The following is a 14,803-nucleotide window of genomic DNA, read 5'->3' as shown; positions in this document are numbered from 1 at the left end:
TCTCAATCGCCTGCCAAGCGATTGATTTTTTAAACATCCTATATACCTTCATAAGGTATATATCTCGTAATTAAAATTATAATACGTGTGTAATTGAAATTATAACCATTATACAATTTAAATACTTTTAAAAGTAACAGAAGATGATGTGATAATATAAAATGATACGTTACTTGTATATATTATCTCAGATAATTGAATAAAATTGTGATTCGCAGTCTCATTTTGGACGTGACGGAATTCACAAGCTATAATAATAGAATATAGCAAGTGATATACGTGTCATCTAAGAGAACCTCGCGAACACCTGCACTGTCGAAAGGGTTAAGCCGGTTTCAGGAAGCGTATTGTATATCGAGAGTCACTGATAGCGGATAACGCAATGACGTGAATATGTCACCCTTCTCCGTGCTGCTCCCTATATGTGATCTGCCGAAACCTACGCGTTGATTATTATAGACGCGTATAAACATGCGAGGCGTGTATACGTATGCGTGCATGCGTGAGAACGTATGCGCGTGCGTTCATGCGTGAGTGCGCGTACGCCCTCAGTCACTGTCGGATCCTCCAGATGCAACCGGAGAAACAGACAGTGTCGTCGAGAGATAGGTAGAAACTCGAAGGCACGAGGAGAGATGAATTCGTATTTACGGAAGCCGCGCGCACGCGTGGTACTTTAAGACATCAGCTTCACGCGATACGCGAGATCCCTTTCACTCGGAGCGATTCGCCGGCATGAATTTCGTCGGCAAGTAAAGAATGAAATATCCGCGATCGAAACAGTTTTTGTTACCCTCTCCTCGATTGACGTATTGATGCATCGAATGCATCTCCTTCGCATATCTTCGTATTCTCGTACGTTGACGTCTCGAAAAATAATGAAATCATGCTCGCATTCTCTTTGCGCGAAGAGAACAATTTCGTTAATAAATTTAAAAATTTAGCCGGATCTGAAATTAATTTTGTCGACCATCAAAATTATTATATAGGGACGTTTAAACATGATAACAATACTGTACAAATTTTTTTATTTTCTATTATTCAATTTGTACGTCTTACATAATAATTTTGAGGATCCAACAAAATTATTTTCGAATCTGCATCTGGCCAAATTTTTTTTAAGATTTGTCAAGCAAATTATTCTTTCCGTGTAGTTTTTAGAATTAAATGATTAAATTCAGAAATACAGAATGCCTTAGAAAATATAATAAAATAGATAAAATTTTGCATCAAATTATAGCTTTATATCTTTTCAAATTCAACCGGATGTTATCTTTATTACAATATTTGAATTTTAACGAAAATCCTGATTACATCTTGATATAAAATTAAAGTTTCTATCATGAACATATATATATATATATATATATATAATAAATTTTATAGAAAAGCTTACTACGTGGCGAAAGACAGCAACTGAAAGAAATACCGTTAAGGTTGATAGAAAATAAGTTGAAAAGTAATGTATACAATCGTAGCTGACAGTTCTAAAAAGATAAACTCGAAATACGACGTAAAAATTACTTCGGTGTAATTTAATTAGTTTCCTCGATAGCAGAGAAGTTAAAGTAATTAAAATTTGCAAATTAAAGGGGTTAATTGAAGTAAATGATTATTACTTCCAGGCTTCGAACTCTCATGTCGAGCCTGGAAGAAGTATCTATTATATTTTGTTAGAGGCACGTGTGTACATAATTAATGCAAACGAGGATCCTCTCTTATCAGGATACCACGCACGACTCGGTCCTAATTAATATCAAGGCTGCTTCTGGAGAGGCTCTGGCGAAGGGCTTTTAATCTGGCTGCAGTCTCTATCAGCGGTAATGTCGCGCACCGTAGAAGACAACTGAAGATTATTCGTTCGCATTATAACGACTGTTTTTTTGATACTTTTTTGATACCTTTTTTGATGTAAAGTTTGAAGAAACTAATAGCCAAATGAAAAATAGCATGCAAATTCTTTTGCAAAAGTGCTTTAAGAATATATTACAATACTTTTATTTATAATGAAGAAATTTTGAAAAAAGAAAACTGAAGATTATTCATTGGCATTATTATAGCTGTCTTTTGTATCTTTTTTGATGCGAAGTTCGAAGAAACTAATGACTGAAAAGTAATGTGCAAACTATTTTGTAAAAGCGCTTTAAAAATATGTCTGTTTTTATTTACAATGAAACAATTTTGAAAAAAAAAATGGATTATTCTAATTTACACATGATAAAAAAACATGATAAAAAAAAATTGTGGCAATCTAGAAAAATTATTTAAATATAAAAATATACTTTAATAGAAATGTAATTAAGAAATAATGACAAAAATTTCAATTTTTTTTTAATGTAAGTACTTTAACTATTCAATTTAACTATTCAATTTAACTATATTTCATATGATTTATGTAAAATTTTATACAGAGATTAATTGTTCTGTAAATAAAAATTAAATTTTTAATAAGAATATAAATGAATGTTGCTACAAATAAGATTAAATTTTAGCAACAATTATTCTCTGCATCGCACAATGAAAAACTTTACAAAAATAATCTGGAATGTTTAAAATACTTATATAAAAAAATTTTCGTCATTATTTCCTAATTACATTTTTATTAGAACACATATTTACTTATTTATTTAAATAGTTTTTGATCCACGTTCTAAATCGCCACTAAATGTTTTTGTATTATTTTCAAATGCGATTTAAAATAATCTGTAAGTTTTTATAATTTTTTCATTGTAAATATAAAAATTATAAAAATAGATGTGAAAAATTATAAAAATATATCCTTAAGAAAAGATAATACATAATGATTCAATGCGATAATGAATAATTAATTATACGAACGGTATTTTCTTCTTACATACAGATTTTAAAAATAACCTTTGCATGTTCACCTCCAATATCGCAGATATATTTTTACAACAATATTATTACAATTAGTGTTTATAATATCCACAGTCGATGATTTTGCCTTTTTAAACAAGCTACAAGTTGTAATCGATGTTATATTTATTGACATCTGTTTTTATGAAATTATTATTGCGCAGGATATAGATTTCATTTTAATAAAAGAAAAATAAATTGAAGAGAAAGAGAGACTTCATTACGTAAAATTAATTGTAAATATATCATAGAATATTACAGACTGATGAAACAATGAATTTTAACTCTTCTTGTTTCAAAGAAGAGAGCATTTCCGCGATAGACCTTCGCGACAGACCGTTTGCGGGATAAATAAAAGAGAAAACAATATACATTACAATAACCAATAAATAATGAATAATCATATGATCATATATGAGGCATTTATGACTCCGCCAATTGTTTGTAACTTCTTTCTACATTACCAATAATGAATTTTAATAGCTGCATCACTTTTCACGGCAATAAACCGATATCCGATATGACTTGCCTTCCCAGTTCCACCACATTTCATTTCCTCCCTATTGAACATGAGTTATAATAAAATTAATAGAAAATAAATCGTAACGAATTTCCACGCTATACATAATTAGCGATATCTTACGTAATTTATCACGTGTGTTTGTGTGTGCGTAAAAATCAATTCTCTCGAACTAATTTTGACGGCAAGCCCGTATACCGTATGATATATGATCCGTTAATTACGCATGCGATCAAGTAACTTCATTTACTATTATATACATCCTTCTTACAGACCCTTACCCTATGTACAGATTTAATCTTGACTTAGCGGTGAGATTACAAGATTTCGTCGTCACGATAAAACAGTTACTCCCGCCGAAATGTTGAGTCAGTCTCATCGTGTGTCTCTCCTACGATTACTAGATCGGAGGTAGGGGGGCAGGGAATAGGAGGATAGAGGCTCCAGAAATCTCTCTCATAGCTCACACGTGTGTGAATGTCGCATAACTGCTTCTCTCTCGTGCGAAAACGCGCGCGCGAAACAGAAAGACGACTGACGTCCTACTGAAATATTATCCTCGTAAAAGAGACAACGCGCCACCCCATCGCTCGGGGGTAATCCGGGAATGTCTTGTGTATTTCAGCGCGACGACGACATCGGCGACTAGATAAACGGCGTTACCTAACAGGGTCGGTTCAAGATATTCCGGAGCCCCTTACGAAACGAGATTTTGCGTCGCCGCATATAAATCTACGTAGATTATGAATTTAACGCGAGCAAGTTTATACCGCGTAGCATTTCGTGTCTTCCGGTCGGAGTGTCGTTGCGGTCCTGCAAATCCTTGTAATCCAATTTTGCAGAGAATTTTGAAGAGAACGAGATCGATATCTCGCCTTTTGTGTTATTAAATTTTTTTTTTGTTTAAAAATGCTGACGTTTTTACAATACGTAAAGCTAAAAAAAAATTGTAGGATACCAAATATTTTTGAGATCGGATATTTCAAATCATTTACCGTAAAGAGAGCACTTTAAAAATGTATTTCAACATGAGATCCGTTACTGAAAGATTTATATATCGGAATTGACGCAGATCGTTCGCGGTTTTTATTTAAAGTAATATGAGAAAGTAATCAGTACGAAAAGCAGATCCCGCGAAATCTGAGAACGATGCTGGTACCATGATCGAGAAGTTGTGAGAAAGAACATAGAATCTCCTAAAATTTTATATGGAATTTCATTACATAAGGTGTAAATAATAGGTAATAAGGTATAATGCATTGATTTATCTTTTAAAAAATATTAAAAGTCGAATTAAATATCTCTGTCTCTGTCTCTTTTTCTCTTGATTTGTTATAATAATAATAGTAATAATAAATAATAAAGTATTCAAATAATAGAACAAAAAATAACAAATACTGGAAGTGTTTTTTAATCTATTGCTGTATCTGTTAGAAATAAATTATCTGTTAGAATAAATTATCTTATCTGTTAGAAACAAATTATTATTTTTACAAAACAATATGTAAAAATTTTTTTGTAATATAATATATATTTTTAAATATTAAACGGCATGTAATCTAAAATTATATTTTTCAGAAAATTTTTTAGAAAAAATAATTTTTCTCTATTGATCATAAATATATAATGATACAAATTATCTGACTACTCGGAAAAAAGAGATATATACAGATTATGTAATAGATTATAATGTATATTATTAATAATGATATTTTATGGAACGCACAGCTTGGAGATCTCGAACGTTTTGAATCCAACTGGACCCTTACAATGGCAGTGGTCGGGTTCGTGCATCGGGCCCGTTATTCAATACGCGAAGGAATGGGTACCTCGTCCAACAATTATGTGGGCTTCTTTTTTGTGAGGCAGCCACGTGCATGTTTTACAGCGAGGGGAGCAAAATCACACTTACGGTGTATGTTTACGGCCCCTATGGAATCCGCTGCGCAGATCTTTTTGTTCAGTTTAACGCTCCTGAACGGCATCGCAATTGGTGCTCTTAATTTGTGGTCGCTCGATTTGTTCGTTTCCTCGTTTCGCGTTTTTGAGTTTGCGCCAAGTTTGCATAATCTACTTCAAGGCTCGGTCAATAATGGACAGAACGTTAACAAATTCGCGGTAAATTTTGTTTCTTTCTACACTTTAAACACGTTTCATACGTGTTGCAATTTATTTTACACATGTTTCCGGAATGTAAATAATAAATCAAGAAAAAGAAAGATCAAAGAAATATCAAACGAGTACACAGGATGTTAAATTAATAGCAATATACCATACAAAAAAAATTACAAGTTTGATATTTATGGAAACATTTCGATTTTAAAGCTTCCTCAAAGCCTTCTTCAGCCCATATAAACCCATAAAATAACAATTTAATAAATAAAGAGTTAAAAAATGAAATCAATGTCCAGTAGTTGTAATGACAATGACGACAAACGCTGATAATAATTTAAAACATGCAAAAAAAAATTCGTTAATAAAAATAAAAAATAAAGAAATGTAGAAATCAATAAGAATCACATTGAAAGTTCGACATATAATATAGCATTATAAATTAACTTTGATTTATGGTCACTTTTCTCGTAATAATTGTAATCAATGTGTGATCCAAGCAAAAAATAGATGGGATAACTGATTTCTCATAAGAAAGAGCAGAAGAAAAACAGAATCATATTGATAAATTAATGTTCAATCTTTATTTCCTTCTTTATTTATCTTTATTTCCATTAAATAATATATAATTTTCAATTTTTTTTCATAAATTTTTTTCTTTTTTCAAATTTGGGCGACAGAGTTATCGCCTTATATACTCGTACAATATTGAGAAAACTATTAGGGTGAGGAGCTTAAATAGAATATTCAGTTTAAACAAGAGAAGAACAAATGAAACGAAAAGACACACAAGCTCGTTCAGTCGCGACGAGAGTAGCAGTTTGAAATACAAAGTTGCAGCAATGGATGCGGACCGAAGTCGCGGAAGCGCGCGTTATTGCAAGAAAGACCGGGAGGAAGCGAGCGCGAGGCGAGACAGAAAGAGACGCGGCATCAAAGCGCGCGAGACAGGCCAAACCAGTTGTTGTATCCTCGAAAAGCATTCGAACTCCAACATGAAAAGAGGAGCCCGCAGTGTTAACGAGGATCCGCGTGGAAACGCCTCGGGAGCGAGAAACGCACGAGAGGAGAGGAGAGGAGAGGAGAGGAGAGGAGAGGAGAGGAGAGGAGAGGAGAGGAGAGGAGAGGAGAGGAGAGGAGAGGAGAGGAGAGGAGAGGAGAAGAACTATATACGCTCTCGCGTTTCGGAGATGCGAATGAAATGGAGAGAGAGAAAGGAGCAAGCGGAGTGGAAGAGGGAGACAAAACGGAGAGCGGCGGAATAGGGGGGGGGGAGAGAGAGAGAGAGGAGCGGCGAGTTGTTCCTCGTGAGCACTCACAACCCTCCGACTCCGTTCGCGCTCACCTCGCTCTCCTTCTTTCATCTGTCTCGCGCCGAGCGCTTGGGAAGCCTGATCCCAATTAAAGCGAGTAGATATGCTACCGCGGCGGTTCAAGGAGGCTAGGGCGGAATTCATCGTCTCAGCGCGAGACGAGAAGGGAAGAAAGAAGGAGGGAGAATAGGCGAGACGCGGGGGTGAGAAGGGTGGAGAGAAAGACGTCCTGGCAATACCGCCGCCGGATGCGATCCCTCCGTGGCGGCGGAAACGGAGGCTCGGTTATGGCCGATGAGGGCTAGATGGGTTCCCGCGATAAATTGAGGAGAGATCCTCGCCACCACCGGAATTGATCCTCCAAGGGCGGAATCTCGAGTGCTTCCTTCGGAGCCCGGTCGTTTGTTTGTTTACCAACGCGTAACGGCGGAATCGATCGATAGGACGATTGTGTTCGGAGAAACGTAGATCGCGATCTTTCCCTCGATCGATTCGCTCACGGGGATTCTACCCTTCGTCGATTTAGCCGATATGTGTGTTTTAGTCGGTCGGTCGTGATGCGTGTCGGTCGACACGCCGGTCGTTCGTGAGTTATCGTTGCTATTTAATTTATGGGTGAATGGGCGATCCTTTTGTAAGTTTTGAGTATAATAGCTGTGTCGAACAAATGAGATATTTATACAGGGTACATCAGAAGCTTCAAATACCATTCCCAGCCATTTCTTCTATGATTCCGTATGATAAATCTAAACTTGATGTCCTTTTTCGACGAAGACTTCGCGCGAACTCGCGCGATGCAAATTTATAATATTCGACATTAAGTGTATCCTACAATTACAAACATTAAATATAAAAATAAAATTTCCATTCCGGCGTAAAATGAAAAATATAACTTTTCTATTATTAAATCGTCCGTGTAAAACGAAAAGTAATCGTAACAATGAATTTGAAGAGACGAAAGAATAATTTACATAGATTTTCATAATTCGAGTTTATCCAGTGGGAAAGAGATTACAAGTTTACGGCACCGCAAAACCACAACGTGAGTATTATTCAGAGGTTTAGCTGACAAAACTTTGAAATTTACTACATTTTTTCACGGGCGCTTTTTTTTCTACAGCTGTATGTATCCCGATCGAGTCCAGTAACTGCGCGTCGCATTCAGCTGTTGTTACAATATGTAACTGACAACATTGTTCGCGGTGCGATTTATCGGTAGCCAGCCAGTCAGCGCAGAAATGGCGCGCGTGGGCGCATAAAAATTTCGAACGACTGCTATCGCTGTTATTAACAAAACCAGCAGTGTCGCCAACAAAGAGGAGAAACGACGAGATGGGACAATCGTGGGGGGGAGATTCCGCGCCTCTCGGCACGGCGACAAAGAGGGTGTTGCACGAGAGAAGGTGTAGAAAGCGCGGCGGGGGATAGGGAGGGAGCGCGCGGTGGTAGCAAAACTATATATATATATATATATATATATATGCAGGGAGTCATACATTAATTACTCGGATGTTATATGCATGTTGATGAGATACATATGTATGAGCACTCGTAAGTAAGTTGCGCCGGGAGGGAATACACGAGTATCGAGGCACCGGCGCACGTCCTCTTCCGAACAAGTGCGTCGCATTGTCCCGGCGCCACGTCTGGTCTGGATGCAGTCGGGAAATTGCGTTCGCGGCGCATTGAATTAAAATCTTGAACGGGGGGGGGGGGGGGGCGAGACGTTGGAATGGTCGCCGGCATTCGCGCGGAATGAGCAGGAGCACGCTCGTCGGGGAAAAATCGGAAACGTATGTCCGCAGGACGCTCGAGAATAATTCTTCCCGGTCTTAAATACGTATAGATGATTAAATCGGAACGTCCGTCGTAGAGCGTAAAGTCAAGCGTTATCCTCCTCGGGATAAAAAGGAACGAAAACTTTCATGCTAATTCCGAGCAAGGAAAGAAATAATAATAAATCATAAAAACGGTGTTAAAATTTATTTTAAAAATTACTCGTGCAATTTAGAGATATATCTCAGCGGATATAAGAAGTTAAAAACATAAACGGTAAAGCTAATGCATGCTCACTCTTCGTTGTGAAAAATTTCTAAAGTAAAGGTCCATAGTCGTATACGTATCTGTGAAGAAAATTTATGGCGAGGATCGCCAGCAAACTTTTTCACGAATGGACATCAATTTTTACGCAGTTGCCGAAATTGCGCGAAATCAAAATCGGCCTGTCCGTGGAAAAAAGTGAGCGAGTACCCTGAATTTTTCATCGACTATCCTGTTTACCACCGAGGCTAACTCGATGAAATTTATAAATTTTCATGCGCCGATTATCTTGGAATTAAACTTGGCTGCCGCCGCAGCGAGGTCCCTGAATTTTTCATCGGCTCTCCGTGTGAAACGTTGCCCTTTCCGTCCGAGCTCATTGTTTGAGGATTAACGAGTCGATCGAGCTCGTTTCACGATAAATCGCTGCCACTAACACGATTCAAAATATAGTCGTCGTATAATTGAACTGACAATCTTGCTCATAAGAGAACGACGTCTCATTCTAATGAAACATTTGCGAGACGTCCATATTCAATTTAACATTTCTATTGTATGATTTATCTCGATGAATAAAATATATTGACTGACGTTGACGATCGAAAAGTTATAAAAAGCATTCGCACTTTATTTAGTTAGCAAATTGTAGAGAAATAATTTTAAAATTGAGTAAATCATTGAGCACCAATTGCGAGCAGACGCAAGGAAATTAACGTTGAGGCGTATCTTTCCGACGAAAGTAGACGAATGAATGTGGCTTCAAAGCCGATTCCGACGAGACTTGTTAGCGTGATCTCCATAATGCGACTGTAACTTATACACGTTCCGTGCACGATCGAACTTGCCTTTTATTTAGAATGATACGTAACCGCACTCTTGATTATATATAAATGCGCGAAAATGCTTTTGTGGTATCGATAGATTTTTGTGAAGCTTCGTTTCGTTACGCGAAAATAAGTGCGTAAATCGAGAGAGAATCAAAAATGCAATTCTATTAATTATCCTCATTTATTATCATATAATTTATTTTCCTAATGTATTGATTATAACAAGTAACGGCGGTTATAAAAATTAATTAATATCTAGATTAATATCAAATAACTACTATACATACTTTTTTATTCACTCAAATTTAATACAATTTCTTTATATTATTTCGTGTTTCTTAAATCATAATATTAAATATTAAATTGACAAATGTTACCAATATATTCGTCGAAATAAAAACATAGTATTAACATAGCGCCGTGATTATAATAATTAATTAATTCCTAGCTCAGCTTTGTAATCAGTTCAAAGAGAATTGAATCTAAATATTCCAGTAATTAGCGTTCGGTGTAATGCGGTAGATTTGCGAATTACAGAGGATAACTTCACTTTTTATCCGACATCTCGCTTCGCCGTTATTCCTCCTGCAAAGTTGCGCAAACGTTTCTCATAATTATCTGCGAATTTTTCTTCTGCTCGCGGACGCGGAATTTTCGTATCCCGGCAGCTAGATCGTACTTATTATAAGTTAACCGGATATAACGACGAGAAAGTATATTTAATTCATTAAACTCCCAAGGAAGTCGGATCCCCAGTGGATAATTTATCAAACTCCATTCGCATCAGCGTTGCTTTTTTTAGTTAAGGACATTGAAGCAGCCTGAGGAGACTGCAAGTTAAGTACATTCCTAATAATGAAATAATCTTATCAACCGGATTCAATCATGCGGTACGATATTCTTGATCGCGATGCATTTAATTTGGAAAAGGAAACGAAAGAACCAGAACGAGACAAGGAATACGCAATCGGAATATTTAAATTTGACGAGAATAAAATATTACATCTTTAAAAAATGACTATCACGCAAATGGAAAATGATAGGATAATTTTTTTTATAGCATCTTTATTATATATAGATTAAGTAAACTGTTAAAAATATAAAAAGAAATTGGGGAGAATTGTTACTAAATTAGATTCATCGGTAAAGTAACGGTAAATTATCGATAAATTTATCCGAATAATTTCATTATGTCTTCCTTAGGTTTTCGGTAATGAATTTTACGTATCGTCTTTAAATATTTAAAACATTTCGTAGATCGCATTTAAAACATGCAAGCTTATTTAGAATTTAACAAATGTAAATAAATAAAGTTTACGAATCTCCGCTTTTGAACGTTAAAATCAACTGTAATTTTTCTGATGTAACGTAGAAGCTCATCTAATTTAATTGGAGCAATTAGAAAGTGGTGGTCGAAGTTGTCCACTTGATTCTCTCTGGCTCTCTTTCTTTCTTTCTTCCGTTACTTTACTCGTGGGAGTATGAAAGAAAAGAAGAAGAAGGTCCAGGTATTCGTCCTCCACTTGTTCTTTCCTTCTGTGCGCGCCACTTGATGGAATGCATAATTAATTTTTCAAGCCGGGTGTCAAGCACGGTCCTTTTCACAAAATCACCGCGATAAGAGTAAGTGGATTACCACGGGCGTTGAGAGGGGCGTTATGCCTTGTTCAATTTTACGTGAATTTACAAGAGTCCCCCGAGGGTTCCTTGCCCGTGTCTACAAAACAGAACTTTTGATTACTTATAAATTAAGATCGGTCGAAACTACCACGGCTCGCGAAAGTGAAACAATCTCGAAAAGATTTAGTTATTCGGTGAAATCTAAACCGAAGCGAAATATATTTTTACGACGTAACAAGAATGAAAATATATAAAATCAATATAAAACAAATATATCATTATCGATGTTCGGGCGCTTTATGGGCTAGAAAATTATTCGAAGCACAATTGCTTCATTTCAAGCAGCTCCACGCAACTTTGATGAATTGAATTTCGCGCGAATTTTGCCTCCTCTTTGCATCTGTTCGCATTCATTTCATTTTGCGAAGTTACACGCTAGCTCTTCACACATTTTCGGAAGTAAATGAAAACTCGACACTGTTGGCGTCGCGACTTGATTGCCCGCGAAAGATTCTATCTCATTTCTTAATTCCTCAAATTCTCGGAATATAGAAAAGTTGGTTGTCTCATATTCAGTTTTATGTATGATATTATACAGTTTTTGTGCTATTTGTTAATTATTATGCTTTTGTAACTTTTTAAATAAGTAACAAAATTTTGGTTTATAAAGTCCAATGCATTTTTTAGAATCTATCGACATTAAAAAAAAAGTTATTTAATTACCCGAATTTATCGAATTACGTTTGTGTAATTTTGATATTTCTATTTGATTATCATTTCACATTTGCGCTTGAGAGTATTCAAAAAAAGCTGCATCCAAGAGCTCTTTTTCGACAAAGACACGAAAATTCTTTTGTACGGAACATTGGTCCTCGAATGAAAAATTCCATAATAGCCGGAAAAGAGCGGGTGCAGCAAAGAGCAGGAAAACAATTGCGGCCTCTCGACGACCGCAATTAACGCGCGCTTCTCAGAGCTTCGTAAGAATCATTACAAGTGCAACAACCTTGCAACTGAACCCGATGCGTAGGTTCCAATTGCAGGGAGCAGCGAGTGGCAATTAAGTGCGGCCGCAACGAAATAAGCCGCGGCATCGATTATTGATCATCATTTGAACCGAGACGGGGCTTATAGAAAAATAAAAAAAAAAAAAAAAGGGGGAACCAACAAGAATTCATTATGCATTCGGAGTAGTGAGAACATTGCAAAAACACACGGGAGAAAGAGAGAGAAAAAGAAGGGGCAGAATGCGTCGGAAGAGAAAAAGAGTCCCTAAGATCCACTTGTGCTCGTTGCCCGATGAAAAGTGCTATTCGCTAAGAAAGAATGAAAGAAGGAGATGAGAATGGAAAAAAATCAAAGAACGGGATGAGAAAAAGGACGACCACGATGGGGAATGAGGAAGACTCTGAGAGTCTTTTCTACGCGGCTATCTACAGGGTGACCGCGAATAAAGCTTGAAAGATTTTCGGGGATTATGAGATGAGACGTTGACTCTAAGCTGAACTTAACCCGCGAGATAAGGCGAGATAAATTGTGGCTAATTGTCGACATTTCTGAGAAACCGTTCGCGATAACGTAATTGATAATGAAAACGATACCGAAAACTCTAAACCGATATAAATGAGTGCAAATAATCGCCGAACAAAATTTGCGTGGCTATTCTGTATTCGCGTTGTAACATCAGCTTAAAATTGAAGATAAATTGTATATTGGCAATAAATCATATAGACGCCACGAAATGTTATTCGATTGCAAAAGCAATTAAGTTAATTATATTCACGTATTTATTACAAAAATAAGATAATTTTAATAAACAATTTTGTATTTAATGCGATAAACAAATTATGAAATTCTTGTACAATTAATATGATTAATTACGAGATTAATTAAAATCCAAACAATTTAATTTCAACTCGAAATTAATATTGATCACGCAAAAGTGTGTGCAACCGCTCTAAATAAAATTAATTCACACGAAATAAATTTTGGCGTCCATTTTCCACTCCACCTAGATGAATGCGATAATTTTTGAATATCATTTAGACTTGTTGGTAGGATATTGTTCTCTTCGACCATGCGCGGCCACGCGCTGATTAAATCTTTTAATTAAACACTATAGATTTTGCGCGCATAGCCTACTTAATGAGAGCGCGATTAAAATTGAGGAAGATTGAATCAAACGCCGATTAATTAACCGATAACTTCATCGCTTAACGTATCAGAGAGACATAATAGAGCTTTACAATTATAATAAATAATTTAACCGGAAAATGAATTACGCATTCTGTATCCCTTGACGGTGACCGGGAAAATTAATTCTATTACAATTAATTCGTCACAGGAGTTCAGGTAAAATCGCCGTATTTGGCATAGTAATTTTTCTTATGAGCTTCTTATGAGAAACCACCCCGTAGACACCTCGGTGAATGAGACGCAGGAAACCGTAAGAACGACCGAATGTCGGCAAAGAAGGGAGATGCGGAACGGGGTGGGTTAGGGTAGAGGGTTAGGAGATCAGTTGGAGCGCGTAAACAAGGGCTCATCAATCATCAAAGTGCAAGGAAACGAGAGCCCCATTATGGATGAGGTTCTATAGGAGAAATCTCGAATATTTTCTATCCTACTCTCTCTCTCTCTCTCTCTCTCTCTCTCTCCCCTCTTTCCTTTCCAGTCTATATGTATCTATCCGTGCATAAATCTCGACATTTCGGCGCGTGACAGCCGTACTCGTGCAAATATGTCGCGGCCTCGTCGGAAAGGGAAAAAGGAAGATGCACGATCCTCTCGCGAGATGTATTATAGATCCACGCGAAGGATTAAGAACTGCTCGAATCGATCGTTCCCGCCTGTCGGTGGGAATGGCGATGAAGATGGACATGCAAGCGTTGGCGGGATAAGCGACGATGAGATGAGTGGAGGGTAAATATGGAAGGATAAATCTATCTGGTATTCGCGGAAAAGCGGGAAGATAAATTTAAGAAGGCAGTTCGGCCTTAGAGCGATGAAAATGGTTACATCATGGAAATTTCTATTAAATCACGATTCAAAGGCGATTGAATCCTATATTAGAAATATGTACTGGAAGGTAATCGGTGAACCTCTGCCATTAAAATTTTTTCGGATGAGATATCTTACAATGAACACAATAGATCATGAAATAACGGAGCTATATTTTAATGACAAATTATCAATTATTCAATAAACTTTTAAATCTGATTTCTCTTGAATAAAATTGTCGAGGCCGTATGTTGCCATTTATTATAATTGTTATGATATCCCGCTTTAAAAAAAGCTCATTTTATATGACATTTGAAAGAAAATAAAGAATATTTTTTTGTATATTTTTTTGTTCTCTGAAATATGGGTCGTGAAAACGACCCTTTTGTCATTGACAGTGACTGTACAAAGACTATTGGTACTTTGACATTTTTGTTTCGAAAAACTTACTCCAGATTGATCAAAGAAGCTGTCGTCACAATATTTCTTTTGGG

At 36.5% G+C, this 14,803-nt stretch overlaps 1 protein-coding gene across 7 annotated transcripts in view; it reads right to left on the bottom strand.

Moving 5' to 3' along the window:
• The window catches only part of LOC105431000 (protein turtle homolog B), a 276,488-nt gene that overhangs the window by 67,403 nt on the left and 194,282 nt on the right, over positions 1–14,803 (bottom strand). The window lies entirely within an intron of this gene.

This window comes from Pogonomyrmex barbatus, unplaced genomic scaffold (assembly GCF_055798465.1).
Source record: "Pogonomyrmex barbatus isolate J1 unplaced genomic scaffold, ASM5579846v1 scaffold23, whole genome shotgun sequence".
Classification (NCBI taxonomy): Eukaryota; Metazoa; Arthropoda; class Insecta; order Hymenoptera; family Formicidae; genus Pogonomyrmex; species Pogonomyrmex barbatus.
This window is presented reverse-complemented; position numbering and strand designations above follow the sequence as displayed.